The 13,056-nt window shown below is 44.0% G+C and overlaps 1 protein-coding gene across 3 annotated transcripts in view; it reads right to left on the bottom strand.

Annotated features, from left to right (window-relative positions):
- Positions 1-13,056, bottom strand: part of Egfr (epidermal growth factor receptor) — a 173,170-nt gene that overhangs the window by 89,503 nt on the left and 70,611 nt on the right. The gene's annotated exons all lie outside the window — the stretch shown is intronic.

The following is a 13,056-nucleotide window of genomic DNA, read 5'->3' as shown; positions in this document are numbered from 1 at the left end:
AGCTAGTTGGAGTGTGTGTGCAGCAGAAACAAGAGAGGTGGAAGTTCAAAACCAGCTCCTGAAAGTTGTTCTCTGACCTATACATATGTACTGTGGCAAGAGCATATGCACATGTGCACACACACGTGCGCACAGACATGCACACACATAAAACAAAAAAGTAAAAAAGAAGCAGAAATGCTTATTTTCAATAGTTTTAGTTACTTTGAATCTTGACACAGAAGATTAAGTTTCTTTTTAGTGCTGTGATGGCAGAGCACGCACAATACCTTCCCAGACTTCCCGAGTAATGTAAAGGAAATGACAGAATCTGGATGAACAATTGATTAGACACATTGGTTTCCAAGGAAACTGGTCAATTCCACTGTAAGGAGAGAAGCTCTTTATGAAGTGAGATGAAGGGAATCCTGACCTACCTGCTTTTGTGACTTCAGCTAGGGCTAGCACTGGGGTGCATGTTGTCTCAAATATTAGCAGGGCATTCTCTAGCATTTATGTTTCTGTGCCGTGTTCTGCTAAACACAGTCATGTGGCAAACACCATTTCTGTCAAGGCTGGGACACATACACGCTAGAAACTGCATAAGATTATATGGCCAGGGGACTTTGCAGCTCTCATCGTTCGCTTTGTGATATTCACAGAGTGACAAAATGTTGTGCCTCTGGCTAAAGCCGGAGTCTGTTAGATTTGTAAACATCTTAGTCAGAATTACTTGAGTACCAAGTGCTCAATTACTCATGACTTTTGGAACAGCCCTCCATGTGGGTTCCCAGTGGCAGGTTTCATGTGCAGTCTGGCTGCTCTTCAGCTCCCAGACCCACACATCTATTCTGGGCACCCAGCATCCTACTTCAAATAGCGCCTTTATAAAACTCTTGAATTTTGTGACTTCCATTTAAGAATCTGGAAACACGAAGGCATCAGTTCTTCTTGGTTTATGCTCAGAACGTCAGCCTTTTCTTTTCAGCATCCCACTTCCTCTTCTTCAATTATGGCTTGTCTACTCAATAGATGTTTTTGACCCAAATAGCCAAATGTGCCTGTGGCTAAATCTTAGCTGGTGTGAGACTCGGGGTTCAATCCTAGTGCTGACTACCAGCAATGAAATCAGATTATATATTGGGAACTATGTTTAACGTAAGTGATCGCCAGGCAACCTGGAACCATGAAAACCTGAAGGCTTAGCTTCTTTACCTGCACAACCACTTATTAGAATGACATCTTATAAACTTCCCCGGTTGCCATCAAACCTTGGCTGGCATTTCTAACCTGTGACCCCCAGACCATATGGAATCCCATGCGGTCAAAGATAGTAAGTAACTCGTATAGCCCAACACAAAACTTCCTAAAAACATTATGGGTCTTGAGAATTTTTTTTTTCTTCTGTAACTCAGCTGAGAGGCTCTTAAGCAGGCACTCTGGGGATGACGCCATTCTTTTGTAGGGTTAAAAGTCTGGCCATGCCTGCTAAGGTGGTAAAATATGCACCAAGGTTCCCTGAGTTTCTCTGCTGTGCTTCTAAGAGGCTCACAGGTGTCAGCCCTGCAGAGGCTTCGCATGAAGGGGTCAGGGAATAGCAGTGGCCACTGTGAGGTCACAGAAACTTCTAGAGCCTGGTTATCTTTGCTCATAAGTGACTGTTTAACCAGAAAGTAGCAGAAGGGATAGCCTGTTAGCAGCAAAAGGCCGTTTGAAGAGTGTATACCGGTTGACAAACCCCTCAGAACAAGTGAGAAGAAAAGCAGCTGCAAATGAACACTCCACAGTTTATCACAAATGCTCGAGGCAACCAAGCCACAGCCTTGGCTGTTTCTCTGCGTGTGCTCTTTCAGCTGTTTTTAGCCATGAGCCTTACCAGTTTGTAGCATTTTATGAGGGAGCCACGTTATAGTTGACCAATTGATCTGGAGACATGTGTGCTCAAAAATGAAATCAGCGCTTAAAATAATGACAATAATGATGATGATGATGATAATTTAAAATAATTCTTGAAGACAAATCATACTTAGAGTCGAATTATATTAAAAATTCTAAAATCAGAATCAAACTTTCACTGCGTGATTTATCTTGAATTTGTCACTGTTGCATAAATTGTCCATACTTACACAAAAGGGGGAAAAGGGTTAGCTATTTAGCTATTAATATTCCAGATTTTTTTTTTTTTTTGCCAGTGCAAAAGTCCAGATCTGACCAGATTAAAAGCACATAAATGCAGGTTTATTGGATGTGGCTCCTGTGTCAGAGAATGGGCTCCTGTGTCAGGGAAGTCTCACACCTATGCTAAGCCAGGGAGGTTTTAGAGACTTTAAGCAAGGGGTAAGGACGTGCCAGCCAGGAGTTGGGGATGTGCACAAGTGTGGTCAAAAGTTAGGTCCCTGGGAAGGCACTTGGGCGCCACTTTTTTTGCTCATAGTTTTCTCAGTAGGGGTCCAGCTGGGGGAAGTAGGGCAGACATGGTTTCCCACCTTTTGCAAGGCAGGGGTGGGTGGGTAGGGGATCCAACTGAACATTTCCATCACTGAAAAGTTTATTAGCTTACTTTTTCATGTGATTTAAACAACTTTCTCAGGGCAGCTGATATACATTGTACCAAAGGAAGCCAAGGTACACACAATGAAAGACCACAGACTACTTTTCCTAATTGATAGCCCACGTTCACTTCCCTGGAATGCAACAGGGAAGAAAAATTCAAGATCATTAATGTGAACGTTTTGTTGTTGTTGTTGAGACAAGGTCTCCCTCTGTAGCCCAGACTGTCCTAGAACTCACTATGCTCACTATGTAGCTCAGGCTAGTCTCACACCGACACTAATGCTCTTGTCTCTGCCGCTCCAGTGCTAGAATTAAAAAGGTGAGTCACCACATCTGGCTTAACACATGCCTTTAGATGGAGAAAGGAAAGGCACGGCTCCTTCAGAGTTGCTGGCGCCATCTTTGTTTAGTAGGACAGGGCGAATGGTCCCACAGAGAGGCGGCGCAAATCAGGTGTGTGACACTGGCACTTCTTCATTAAGAACATTCATCATCATCGCTGACACACTGTGGTGTAGTTACTAAATATTATATAGTAAGTGTCATATATACCCTTGGGATTGTTAAGGCAACCCAAAAGACAGGCCCTAGCTTTTTTTTTTTTTTTTCCAGTTCATAGATGGAAAAAAATGAGGTTCAAAACAGTTCCTTTGCTAAGGACATATCAGCAACATGTGATGGGAATGGGATCAATTCAGCCTGTTTGACAGTCCAGCGCTAATATCCATGTGCCCATGCAATAGGTAAATAAGTTGGAGTTCTGTGAACTAGGGTTTCCATTCACTTAGGCAACTTATTTACTCTGTGGCCTTGGGAAATGTAATAGCTTATTCTATGCCCCAGTTCTTTTGTGGTAAACTACCCTCATGCCTTTTTGTAAACTGGGTTATTAGTGAAAATTCAAAGTCCATAGGAAAATGCCCACTTGGAACGTAGTAAATATTTAACTAGTGCTTCTTATTGTTGTCAGCCACAGGTGGTCTGCTCTGCTCAATGTTACACAAGTGTTTTTCTGAAAAAGTACACACCCTGCTAGTATGGGCTTTGTAAACTGGATTTTTAGTAAGGTCAAGTTTTTTTTTTTATTCTGTTTTTTTTTTTCTTTTTTTAACACGAGCATAGATTCTCTACCTTTGTGTATAGAAAAATAAAAATTAAGTAATGTAATGCAAGTCATGAATTTTTGGTCCAGAAAAAATACTATGTTGTTTAGCCATGTATTGCTTTGACTGCCTGAGCTCTCAGGAAAAGCAGAAATGGCTCCTGTTGAATGTTCGTGCCCAGTTAAGCTTGCTCGGTGAATGCCACTTACAGCAGTACTTTGGTTACCCTTTCCTCTGCTGTGCAGTCCAAAGAGGTGGCTGAGGGGGAAAAAATCAGACATATAGAGACTGGGAGTAAGCTGCCTCAGGGCTTCTGGTGGCTAGCAAACCTACCTTGCCAAGGAAAAGGAAAGACTTCCTGAAGTATCTTCTACCCAGGTTTGTCCTGGGGAAGACAAGAGATAGTCCCTAGTGGGAGTGGGGAATGGGGTGAGAGACAGCAACACTCTGAGCCCTGCAGAAGGGGCCAGAGGAGTGGCATTCCTGCGAAGATGGCCAAGGTAGGAAGGATGGGAAAAGAGGCTTTTCAGGGTTGTAGACTGAGGCTCGAATGTCAGTTGGATGGGGCTGATGACCAGACTAGCACCTGTGCCAGGACTGAAGAAAACATTCACCTGTGTATCACAGCCACTGCCCTCCCCGGGTGTTTCCAGCGCTTTCAGCTGTGCGGAAAGAGAAGAAGATGAACCAAAGTGGCTGTGGGGTCCCTGGGAGAGTATTTCTCTAGTACACGTGAGGTCCTGGGTTCTATCCCTAGGACCTGGGGTACAGATAAGGAAGGGAAAATAGAGGTGACTGAAAGGATTTCCTGGACCGACCACAAGGTAAACAAAGCAGGGTGGTAAGAGATCTCACTTGCGCACCCGGAAAGTATCCTGCGCTGCCATAGAATTCTGCTTTGGTCGCTCTTGCCATCAAGGTTCAGTAAATAAAGCGCTGGAGACGATCTCAAGAAGCAGTGTGTGGGGGCGGGACGACAAACGGAATCTGGGGTGACCTCAGAAGTCAGAATGAAGAAGTGTTGATAAACTGGTCTTGACTTTAAAGGGGGTAGATGACAGCTGCTCACTCCTGTCACAAGCTGGCTAAAGCAGGTGTGGGCTGAGGAGGCGGAACGCGGGGCGGTAAGTATCCAATTACTCTGCCCTGAAAACCAGGCACTTTCCTCGCAGTCCTGGGGCAACTTTGTGGGATGGAGAGTACTGATCCTCCGGCTGCAGGGAGAATAGTGTTCAGTCATGGGAAGAGAACAACTGGTTGTCTTCAGACTAAGCAAGCAGCCAAAGGTGTGGGCCTGTGTGCTATAAGGGTGCCCGCACTAAAGGTGACGGAGAGACATAGATATGTTTAGCAGAGATGGAGATACCTTTAGCAAACAATGATCTTGGAAAAAGGTCAGTTAGCATCCTATCTGGTCATGGCAAGTCGCCAGCCATTAGAAGTATTCAAATGGACTTCAGGGCTTCCTGCCTCTTGGCCTCCCCACCCCCACCCTCTGGGAACAATAATGATACATATTAATTCAGGCTCAGCTGTTACTGAGGCCAAAATAAGAGATGATTGGTGCAGTGTTAAGTACGCCCTGGTGACTGGCTTCCCTGGCCTGGGTGGTGGTGGTGCGGGATTCCCAGGGAGGGAGTGTGGGGATTACCGTGGGGCCTTGGACGAATCAGTGCTCACACACCATGCTCTAGAGAGAGCGGAAATGGAGGTCCCCTTTCATGGCCGCGCAGAACCGCAGCTATGAACTCAATTACTCCGCAGTAAACAGCTGTGGTGACTCTAAAACAATTTAGACAACAGAAGGAACGGGCAGGAGAGAACTTCCTGCCTCTCTCTCTTCAGGGCCGTGACGCCCACCTCAAAGACTGCACCCAATCCCAGAGGACCTGGCCCAAAGGATGCTTCCAAGATGTAACTAATGTAGCTGTTTACATAGAACAGCTGTCGGGGAGAGCTTGCTGTTGTGTGTATAATACAACTGTGACTGGGGCAACCCCGTGACCATGAGCTCATGCTGTCCTCCAGGAAGCTACTGCCTGTGTGAAATACTTGACATAATTAAAATAGGAAAACTAGGTCAGCGGCCCCCCAGGCGGCTTAGGTGAGAGTGTTTGTGAACTCCTAGCTCCTCCTCTCTCTGAGCCTGATCAACTGTCTTGAGAAGGGATGAGGTGGAGATATGAGGGCATTGGCAGCTTCTGCAGAGGAGATTCCTGAGGGGAGATCCTTGAGAGGCTCCTGGACACTAGTCTCTATTTGGATTGGTTACCAAGCCTAACGTGAAAATAGTGCCATGAAAATGATGCTTCTTAGCCCAGAGTCTCAGAGAGAGTATAAAATGAAGGTAGATTGTAAACTAGGCTCTCTCTCTCTCTCTCTCTCTCTCTCTCTCTCTCTCTCTCTCTCTCTCTCTCTTTCTCTGTATGTGTGTGTTAGTCCCAACTCCTCCAGAAATGTGTTTGCTGTCAGTGAGGTCTTTGCCCAGCTGTGGTGGCAAGCCTTTAAATCCATCACTCAGGAGGCAGACAGAGGCAAGCAGATTCTTGGGAGTTTGAGGTCAGCCTGGTCAACAAAGAGAGTTCCAGAACAGCTATGATGATTACAGAGAGGAACCCTGTTTCATAAAAACAAAAAAAGAAAAAGAAAGGAAAGAAAAAGGAAAGAACAAAAGAAAGAAAAAGAAAATAAAAAAGAAGGAAAAGAAAAAAGCCCCAAACCCCAAACCAAACAGCAACAAAAGCAGAATGAGGACTTGAGTGTGATCCCTAAGATTCACACGCTAGGAAAAGAAAAGCAACTCTGGAAAGTCCTATGACCACCTCACAGACACTGTGTCAGGCTGCACACACAAACATCCACACACACACACATACTATGGAAATAAACAAACGAAATCCTTAAGCTTTCGAAGGACTCTACCTAAGAAAAGGAAGGAGAGACTGCAAGAACAGGAAGAACAGGTGGCATCAGATGACAGACACCCTGCCACACCTGTAAGCAGCCATGCATGGAACACGCCCTTTCTATTTCCGAGATTTTAAATTGAATTGTAAGGCTCGTTTGAGGCTTCCTTGGTGACATTGATAGGAACAGAATTTTCGTTCCTTTATTTCTGAACTTCACATCTGGCCAGAGCAGTTTGTAGGAGGCGCAAAGAAAGACTGTGAATTCTACACCCTGCTTCTGTGGACCAACCCTCCCCCCCCCCCCCCCCCCCCCCCCCCCCCCCCCCCCCCCCCCCCCCCCCCCCCAGAGAGGACACACAGGCCTGTCAGCAGGAGGATGCTGTCTATCCATCCTGTGAGGACTTATCAGGCAGCTTGTAGCCTGGGGAGAAGAAACTGCCCTTAGAGAGAAGGCACAGCTGTTCATAGCTAGTCCTTTGACAAGGGTTAAGTTGGCAGCAGTGGAACCCACTGTCCTGACTGTAGACCTAACCCAGCAAAGCACCCAGTAGCAAAGCACCCAGTGCTCTGTCCAACCGCACTGCATTCCTGCTAGCATCTGGGACTGAACGTGCTACTTAGCTATGTCAAGAGATTATTATAACACTCACACTCACAGGACACAGTCATCACCATCCTGGCTCACTAGCACTCTGACCTTCAACTTCTAGAGCCCCGTGGTAACTTTTGGCTCTGAGAAGAATGTCACATTAAGAGCATCACCCATGCCGTGGCCGAAATCAAAACAAGTCGATGTGACTGCTTGCCTCAATACTGGCACCTGTTGCGTAACCAGAAATTTCTGTGGAATCTAATGAGACGAGGGGAAAATGAAGCTCAGTAGTGTGGTGGGAATGGGGTCATGACCCACCTACTTCCAGAGAACAAACTATCAAAGCTATGCAGGGAACATTGGATCCATGGGCGTGTGAGCAAGCAAGAGAAAGGACGCACAACGTGTGGCCAAAGTGGGCTTTCTTTCTCATGCAAACAGAGTTTATTAAGAGCCACCAGAACAGGCTCGGCCCTCTCTGTCACCTCCTGGATGGTCTTTGGCCACATGAAGTTGCCTGAGCTTTTGCTTTATCTGTCACTGAGGAAATCGGAAGATATGGGGGAGGGAGGATTCAAAATGTTTAGTAAACTGGCTCATAGCTAATGCTCACGTACCTTAATAATAATATACCTTCTGTCTCAACTACTTTCTGACTCTTCAAAATAAGCAAAAGCTCTGAATCCTTGAACCCCCAAGGGCTCTACATGAAGGACGGGGTTGTCTGTGCTTGCTTGTTTTCAGTGATGAGTGATAATTTATTTTATTTTATCATTGTTGGATCAACATGTTCTCTGAAATAAAATCAGGATGGTAAAGAATCAAGTAGAAACAAAAACATACAACAAACAATAATGTCCATATAGTACTTATATATTCAGAATTCTTTCTATGCATACATGACAGATAGGTGGACTCACTCACAAAATTTGGATTCCAGGAAACAGTAAACATTACTGCAGACACTTGACTTTGTCAGTTGATCTGTCTGTCTTAATGTTTTATTTTCTCTTTTTATTGTGGTATTGGGGATTGAACACAGAGCCTTGCACATAGTAGGCAAGCATCCTACCTCTGAGTTACATCCTTTGTCTAAATTTTGTTTTAATAAATGTTTTTCTATGAAATAATTTCTCCTAGATGATGTACATATTTTGTTTTATGGTGACCATCATATATTGGTATGATTTAATACGGTAAAACAGTTACTCATTGTTGCAAGGTCATATATATGAAGAAATATTAAGTCAGCTCTTTCCCCAGTAGTGCCTGCTGAAGGCTGTAGATTTGTCAGTCCAGGAAACATGAACAATGTAGGTATTGGGGGAAAACATCAATGAGCGCACATTTTTGTTTCTATTAAGGTTATGGACACCCTCATTTTCCTTGCCTTATGTTATGCAACTGAATGGATCTCTGGTGAGAAAGATTCTTTATTCTAATAGCAGCTACACCACCACACAAAAGGGAGTGTGGAGTCTGCAGTGAAAGAAATACACAAACACATGCGTACGTGCATGTAAACAGTAGGTATTTATTGTTGGAAGTCAAGGATAACTTGCTTTGTATGCATTTAAAATATATTTTTCAACTTCTTCTGGGATAAACACCCATTTCATAAGTATGAAAGCTCACAGAATGAATGTCAAGTTTGCAAAGGATGCAGAAGGATCAAGAGTACCCAAGAGCTGGAGGCAAAAAAAAAAAAAAAAAAAAGAGGTAGGGAAGTTTATATACTCAGGAGAACATGAAGAACCATTTCTTTGGCTACCAATCAGACCACTCTGCAAAAACTCACTGTTGGGCAAATCACAAAAGCTGTCCTCGCCACCAGGTCCTGGGCCTATCAACTGGGTCAGAGCTTTCCACGTAACTCTCGCCATGTACATGGAGGCAGATGTGTGTGTGGGAGGGTGTGGGTCCTGGGTTTAGCATACTAAATCGATGCAAATACCATGCTGATATTTCCAACAGGAAATAACAACTTAAAAGGTCCTGCCAGGACACTATGAGCCCCTCTGAAGGGGGCTTTCATTTCACCAGGCTTACAACAAATGGCCTCTTGTCAATGTGGCGTGGTTGGCTTACCTGCTTTCCCTTTGACATGGACTTGAGTGTGTTGCCAATTCGCTTTGTTTCATTATTTCCTAGTTGAACAATGCTGGGAAAGAAACGTTCTGGCAGTGGTAGGGGGGGTTGTCACTTGATGCTATTCACGTAGCAAGTGCACAACTGGCCTCCCCTCCTTCCTGTGAGAAAGACTGGGCCTTGGGTCAGATGGTATGGCATTGGAAGTTTATGGACAGCCAGTATGCCTTAGGGAAGTGGCTGTCCATCAGTGGCTAGCAGATTTGGGAAGTGGCCTAGAAATGTTGCCGTTTGAACGACTGTTTACAGTTTTCTTATGAAAATCCTAGAACCAGTGATTTAGGCTTAAGCATGACACTAGGCAAGAATGTAATCCACACAAGTGTTCAGCAAAAGAAAATGTGGTCCATGTGGAAGATGAACTATGATTCAGCCACAAGAACGAGTGAAATCTGTCATAACAAGGATGAACCTAGGGACATCACTTCAGTGCTTTAGGGCAGACACAGAAAGACACCTTATGATTTCACTTATTTGTGAAATCTAAAACAATGATCTTGTGCAGAACGGACAGCTAGAGAGGGATGTGGAGAGATGTGGAGGATGGAAATGGGGGAGGGGAGGAGACTAGGCAGTGACTGGCTACAATTGCCAGTCTGTATCACCGCCCATCTTCACTAAAGACATCGTGTATGTTATAAAAGAGCTACAAGGGTAGATCTTGTAAGTTCCGCCATAAAGAAACTGCGTATGTGTGCGGTCCTGGATGTGATAATTACCCTGGTTTGATCATTACACAACATGTATATGCATTGCACTCTATAAATGTGTACAGTTATTGTGTCGACTTAAAAAGAGAGAGAGAGGTGGAGAGGGAAGAGAGTCAGACGGAAAGGGAGAGGCAGGAAGTGAGGACAGAGCCCAGTTATGTAGCCCAATTCTTCTGGCTTAATCATCCTAGCAAGTGACAGGGAGTCGGTAGACAAGCATATGGAGGTTTTCTGAGGAACAGAGGAAAACATTATATTGCTTTCATTCCATTCCATTGGCCGAATCACACTTGGGACGTGGAGGTGTTGGTCGATATCCAATGTAGACAGAACCTCCAGAACATCAGGAAGAAGTGAAGGAAAAGCAGTACCCTAGAGCTTTGCCCTGTCTCCAGTATGGCAAGGGTCCCCACAAGCAACTGGGAGACCAAAGACCACAGGGGACAGACAGACATGTTACTGGAGGAAGCTGAAGAGAAGGTTTCTGTTTCTGGGGAGTCAATAAATTTCCACTTTGCAAGTGTGGACATGGAAGCTTAATGAAGCACAGCTTGGCCTGGAAGCACCTCATCACTCACTCAGCACAGTGGGAAAATGTTTTGGTTTTCCCAGTCCCTGAGATCACCCAGCGTCACATCTTCTCTGAAGTTAAAAGGCGGAGAACAGAATGTAAAAGTTTTACATAGCAGGCGGCCTAATACCTATTGTTCGCTGTTACTTTTATGAGGAAACAATAAATAAATAAGTAAATACATAAACAAACAAATAAATAAATAAACAAATAATAAATAAAGAGTGAGAAATTCCATAGACAAACAATGGGATATTCCTGCTGTATGTGTTAAACTTCAGTCCACTGCTGCTGTAACTGCGAACACAGTGATACACCTGGGCCTGTGCCACAGGACTCTAGATTAATCTAATTACCAAGGACCCAAGAAAGTAACTAGGCAATTAAAACTTTGAGTTATATTGGTGAAAGGGAGAAAATTTTCACGTAAGGACAGGATAAGATGAGTAGGGGCCTTGAGTAGACCTGGGGACTCTATGGTGTTTAGTGAGTTTCTGTAAATGGAGACTGCTCGTTTGTTTCCTGGCTGCCTATATCTGCACAATCACACAGAAATTATATTAATTATAGCACTGTTTGATCAATAGCTTATGCATATTCTTACATCTCAAATTAGCCCTTTCTATTAAAATATGTATTACCATGAGGCTATGGGCTACTGGTAAGGTTACGGTAGCATCTTTCTCCTTCGGCAGCTACATGGCATCGCCTTGACTCTGCTGACTCTCTCTATCTCTTGGCATATCCTTGACTCTGCCTACTCTCTCTATATATCTCTTCCATCCTGGCTATATTCTGCCCTGCCATGGGCCAAAGCAGCTTTATTCCTTAACCAATAAAAGCAACACATACAGAAGGACATCCCACATCAGGTCTCAAACTGCACTTGCTTTTTTCCATTATTGAGGAACAGAGAGGAGTGAGGATTTGCTTTTTCCTATGTAACTAGTGAACATTATTTTACCTTAGTCTCTGCTGTGCTCTCATGTGTACATGTGTCTCTGTGTGTGTCACATTATCCTTTGGGTTGGTGTTAATTCTTTCATTGCACAAATTAGGAAATAGAGATTCTGGGCCCCACTCCCACAACTGACTGCCCTGTGCCAGAAGATATGCATGCAACTCAACTGTTTTCTTAAAGGATGGGTCATAGCTCAGTATGTGCTGAACTGCTTCAGGGATGAATTCTCTTTAGGGTGCCCACATGTAGGACAGAATACCAGCAGTTGGTAGTGTCACTGGACATGTGCTATGCAGTGCTTTCCTAAAGTCTTCAGAACAGTCCTAGCATTTGCTCTGCTTAGAGTAAAGGGGGCTGCAATTGAGAAAGGTCAAGTGACTTGAATGTGAAACTAAATATGTATATAGGAGAAAAGATAGCACTCTTGGGCAGAATATCTGCCATGTTTTGTGGGGCCTGAAGCTTTTGCAACTGGAGGTAAACATGGAAGCAATTGAAGATTATCTGATCGAAATGTGCTGTATGAATGTATGACGTCTTCAATGAATTAATAATTTTTTAAAAAAAATATCCGAATTCTGAGTTTATGATAAGGAACCTAGCCTTGGGCACATAAATGAAAGAGAAATTCAGAGACACAAGTCTCCTTAACTGCTCAGGGTTCATGCCTGCCTTCAAAGACAACCTGTTCCTACCTCTCTCTGTCTCTTCCTCCCTTGGTTCTTTCCTCCTTCCCTCACCTTCTCTCATTAAGAAAAAGAAGAGATAAAAAACACAGAAGTAAGCCTGCCATTCTATACTATTTATTGAGTCATAACTATAACTAAACACACATTTCAGCGTTCAGTTCTCTACTGTCTTCAAGGAATCTAGTCAGCTACATCCTTTAGAACTTATTTATCTGTTGTTAAGCATGATGGAAACCACAGAGTGAAAAACTTCCCAGGAGAGAAGAGGCGCAATGGACACAATCAAACCATCTTTTTTCGAGGAAGGGGATAATTCTAGTTGCCAAGAGCATAAGATAGTTCCAGCATGCTTACACACCTAAAGGCCCAGAGAAATCTAGGGAGATCATGCCATCCATTCTGGTGACTCAATCCACACTTTAAGAACTGTCTTCCATGTAGGAGAAAGCTGAAAAAGAACAAGCTAGTGCCTTTCTTCCAGACCACCACAAGCTGATGGAAGCAAAATCAGACACCATGGGTTCCCCTCAAAATTCTCAGTTACTTTGTGTAACACGAGGGCCTGCTAGTTGGGGTTTTCTGTCCTGACTACTCCCCCCCCCCCAGTGGGCAAGCCCCAAAGAAAATCACACAGAGATCTCTATAAGTTATAAAGTTGATTGGTCCATTAACTCAGTATACTTATTAGCTCTTGTAGTTTATATTAACCCATTAAGAAAGGGTGTAGTTTTGGAACCTGTCCCGGAACTCGCTCTGTAAACCTCGAACTCATAGAGATCCATGAGTGCTGGGATTATAGGCGTGCACCACCACCACTCAGCTAGACATACATTCTTTTTTT

Source organism: Alexandromys fortis, unplaced genomic scaffold (genome assembly GCF_014885135.2).
Source record: "Alexandromys fortis isolate MF-2015 unplaced genomic scaffold, M_Fortis_MF-2015_v1.1 scaffold_7, whole genome shotgun sequence".
Classification (NCBI taxonomy): Eukaryota; Metazoa; Chordata; class Mammalia; order Rodentia; family Cricetidae; genus Alexandromys; species Alexandromys fortis.
This window is presented reverse-complemented; position numbering and strand designations above follow the sequence as displayed.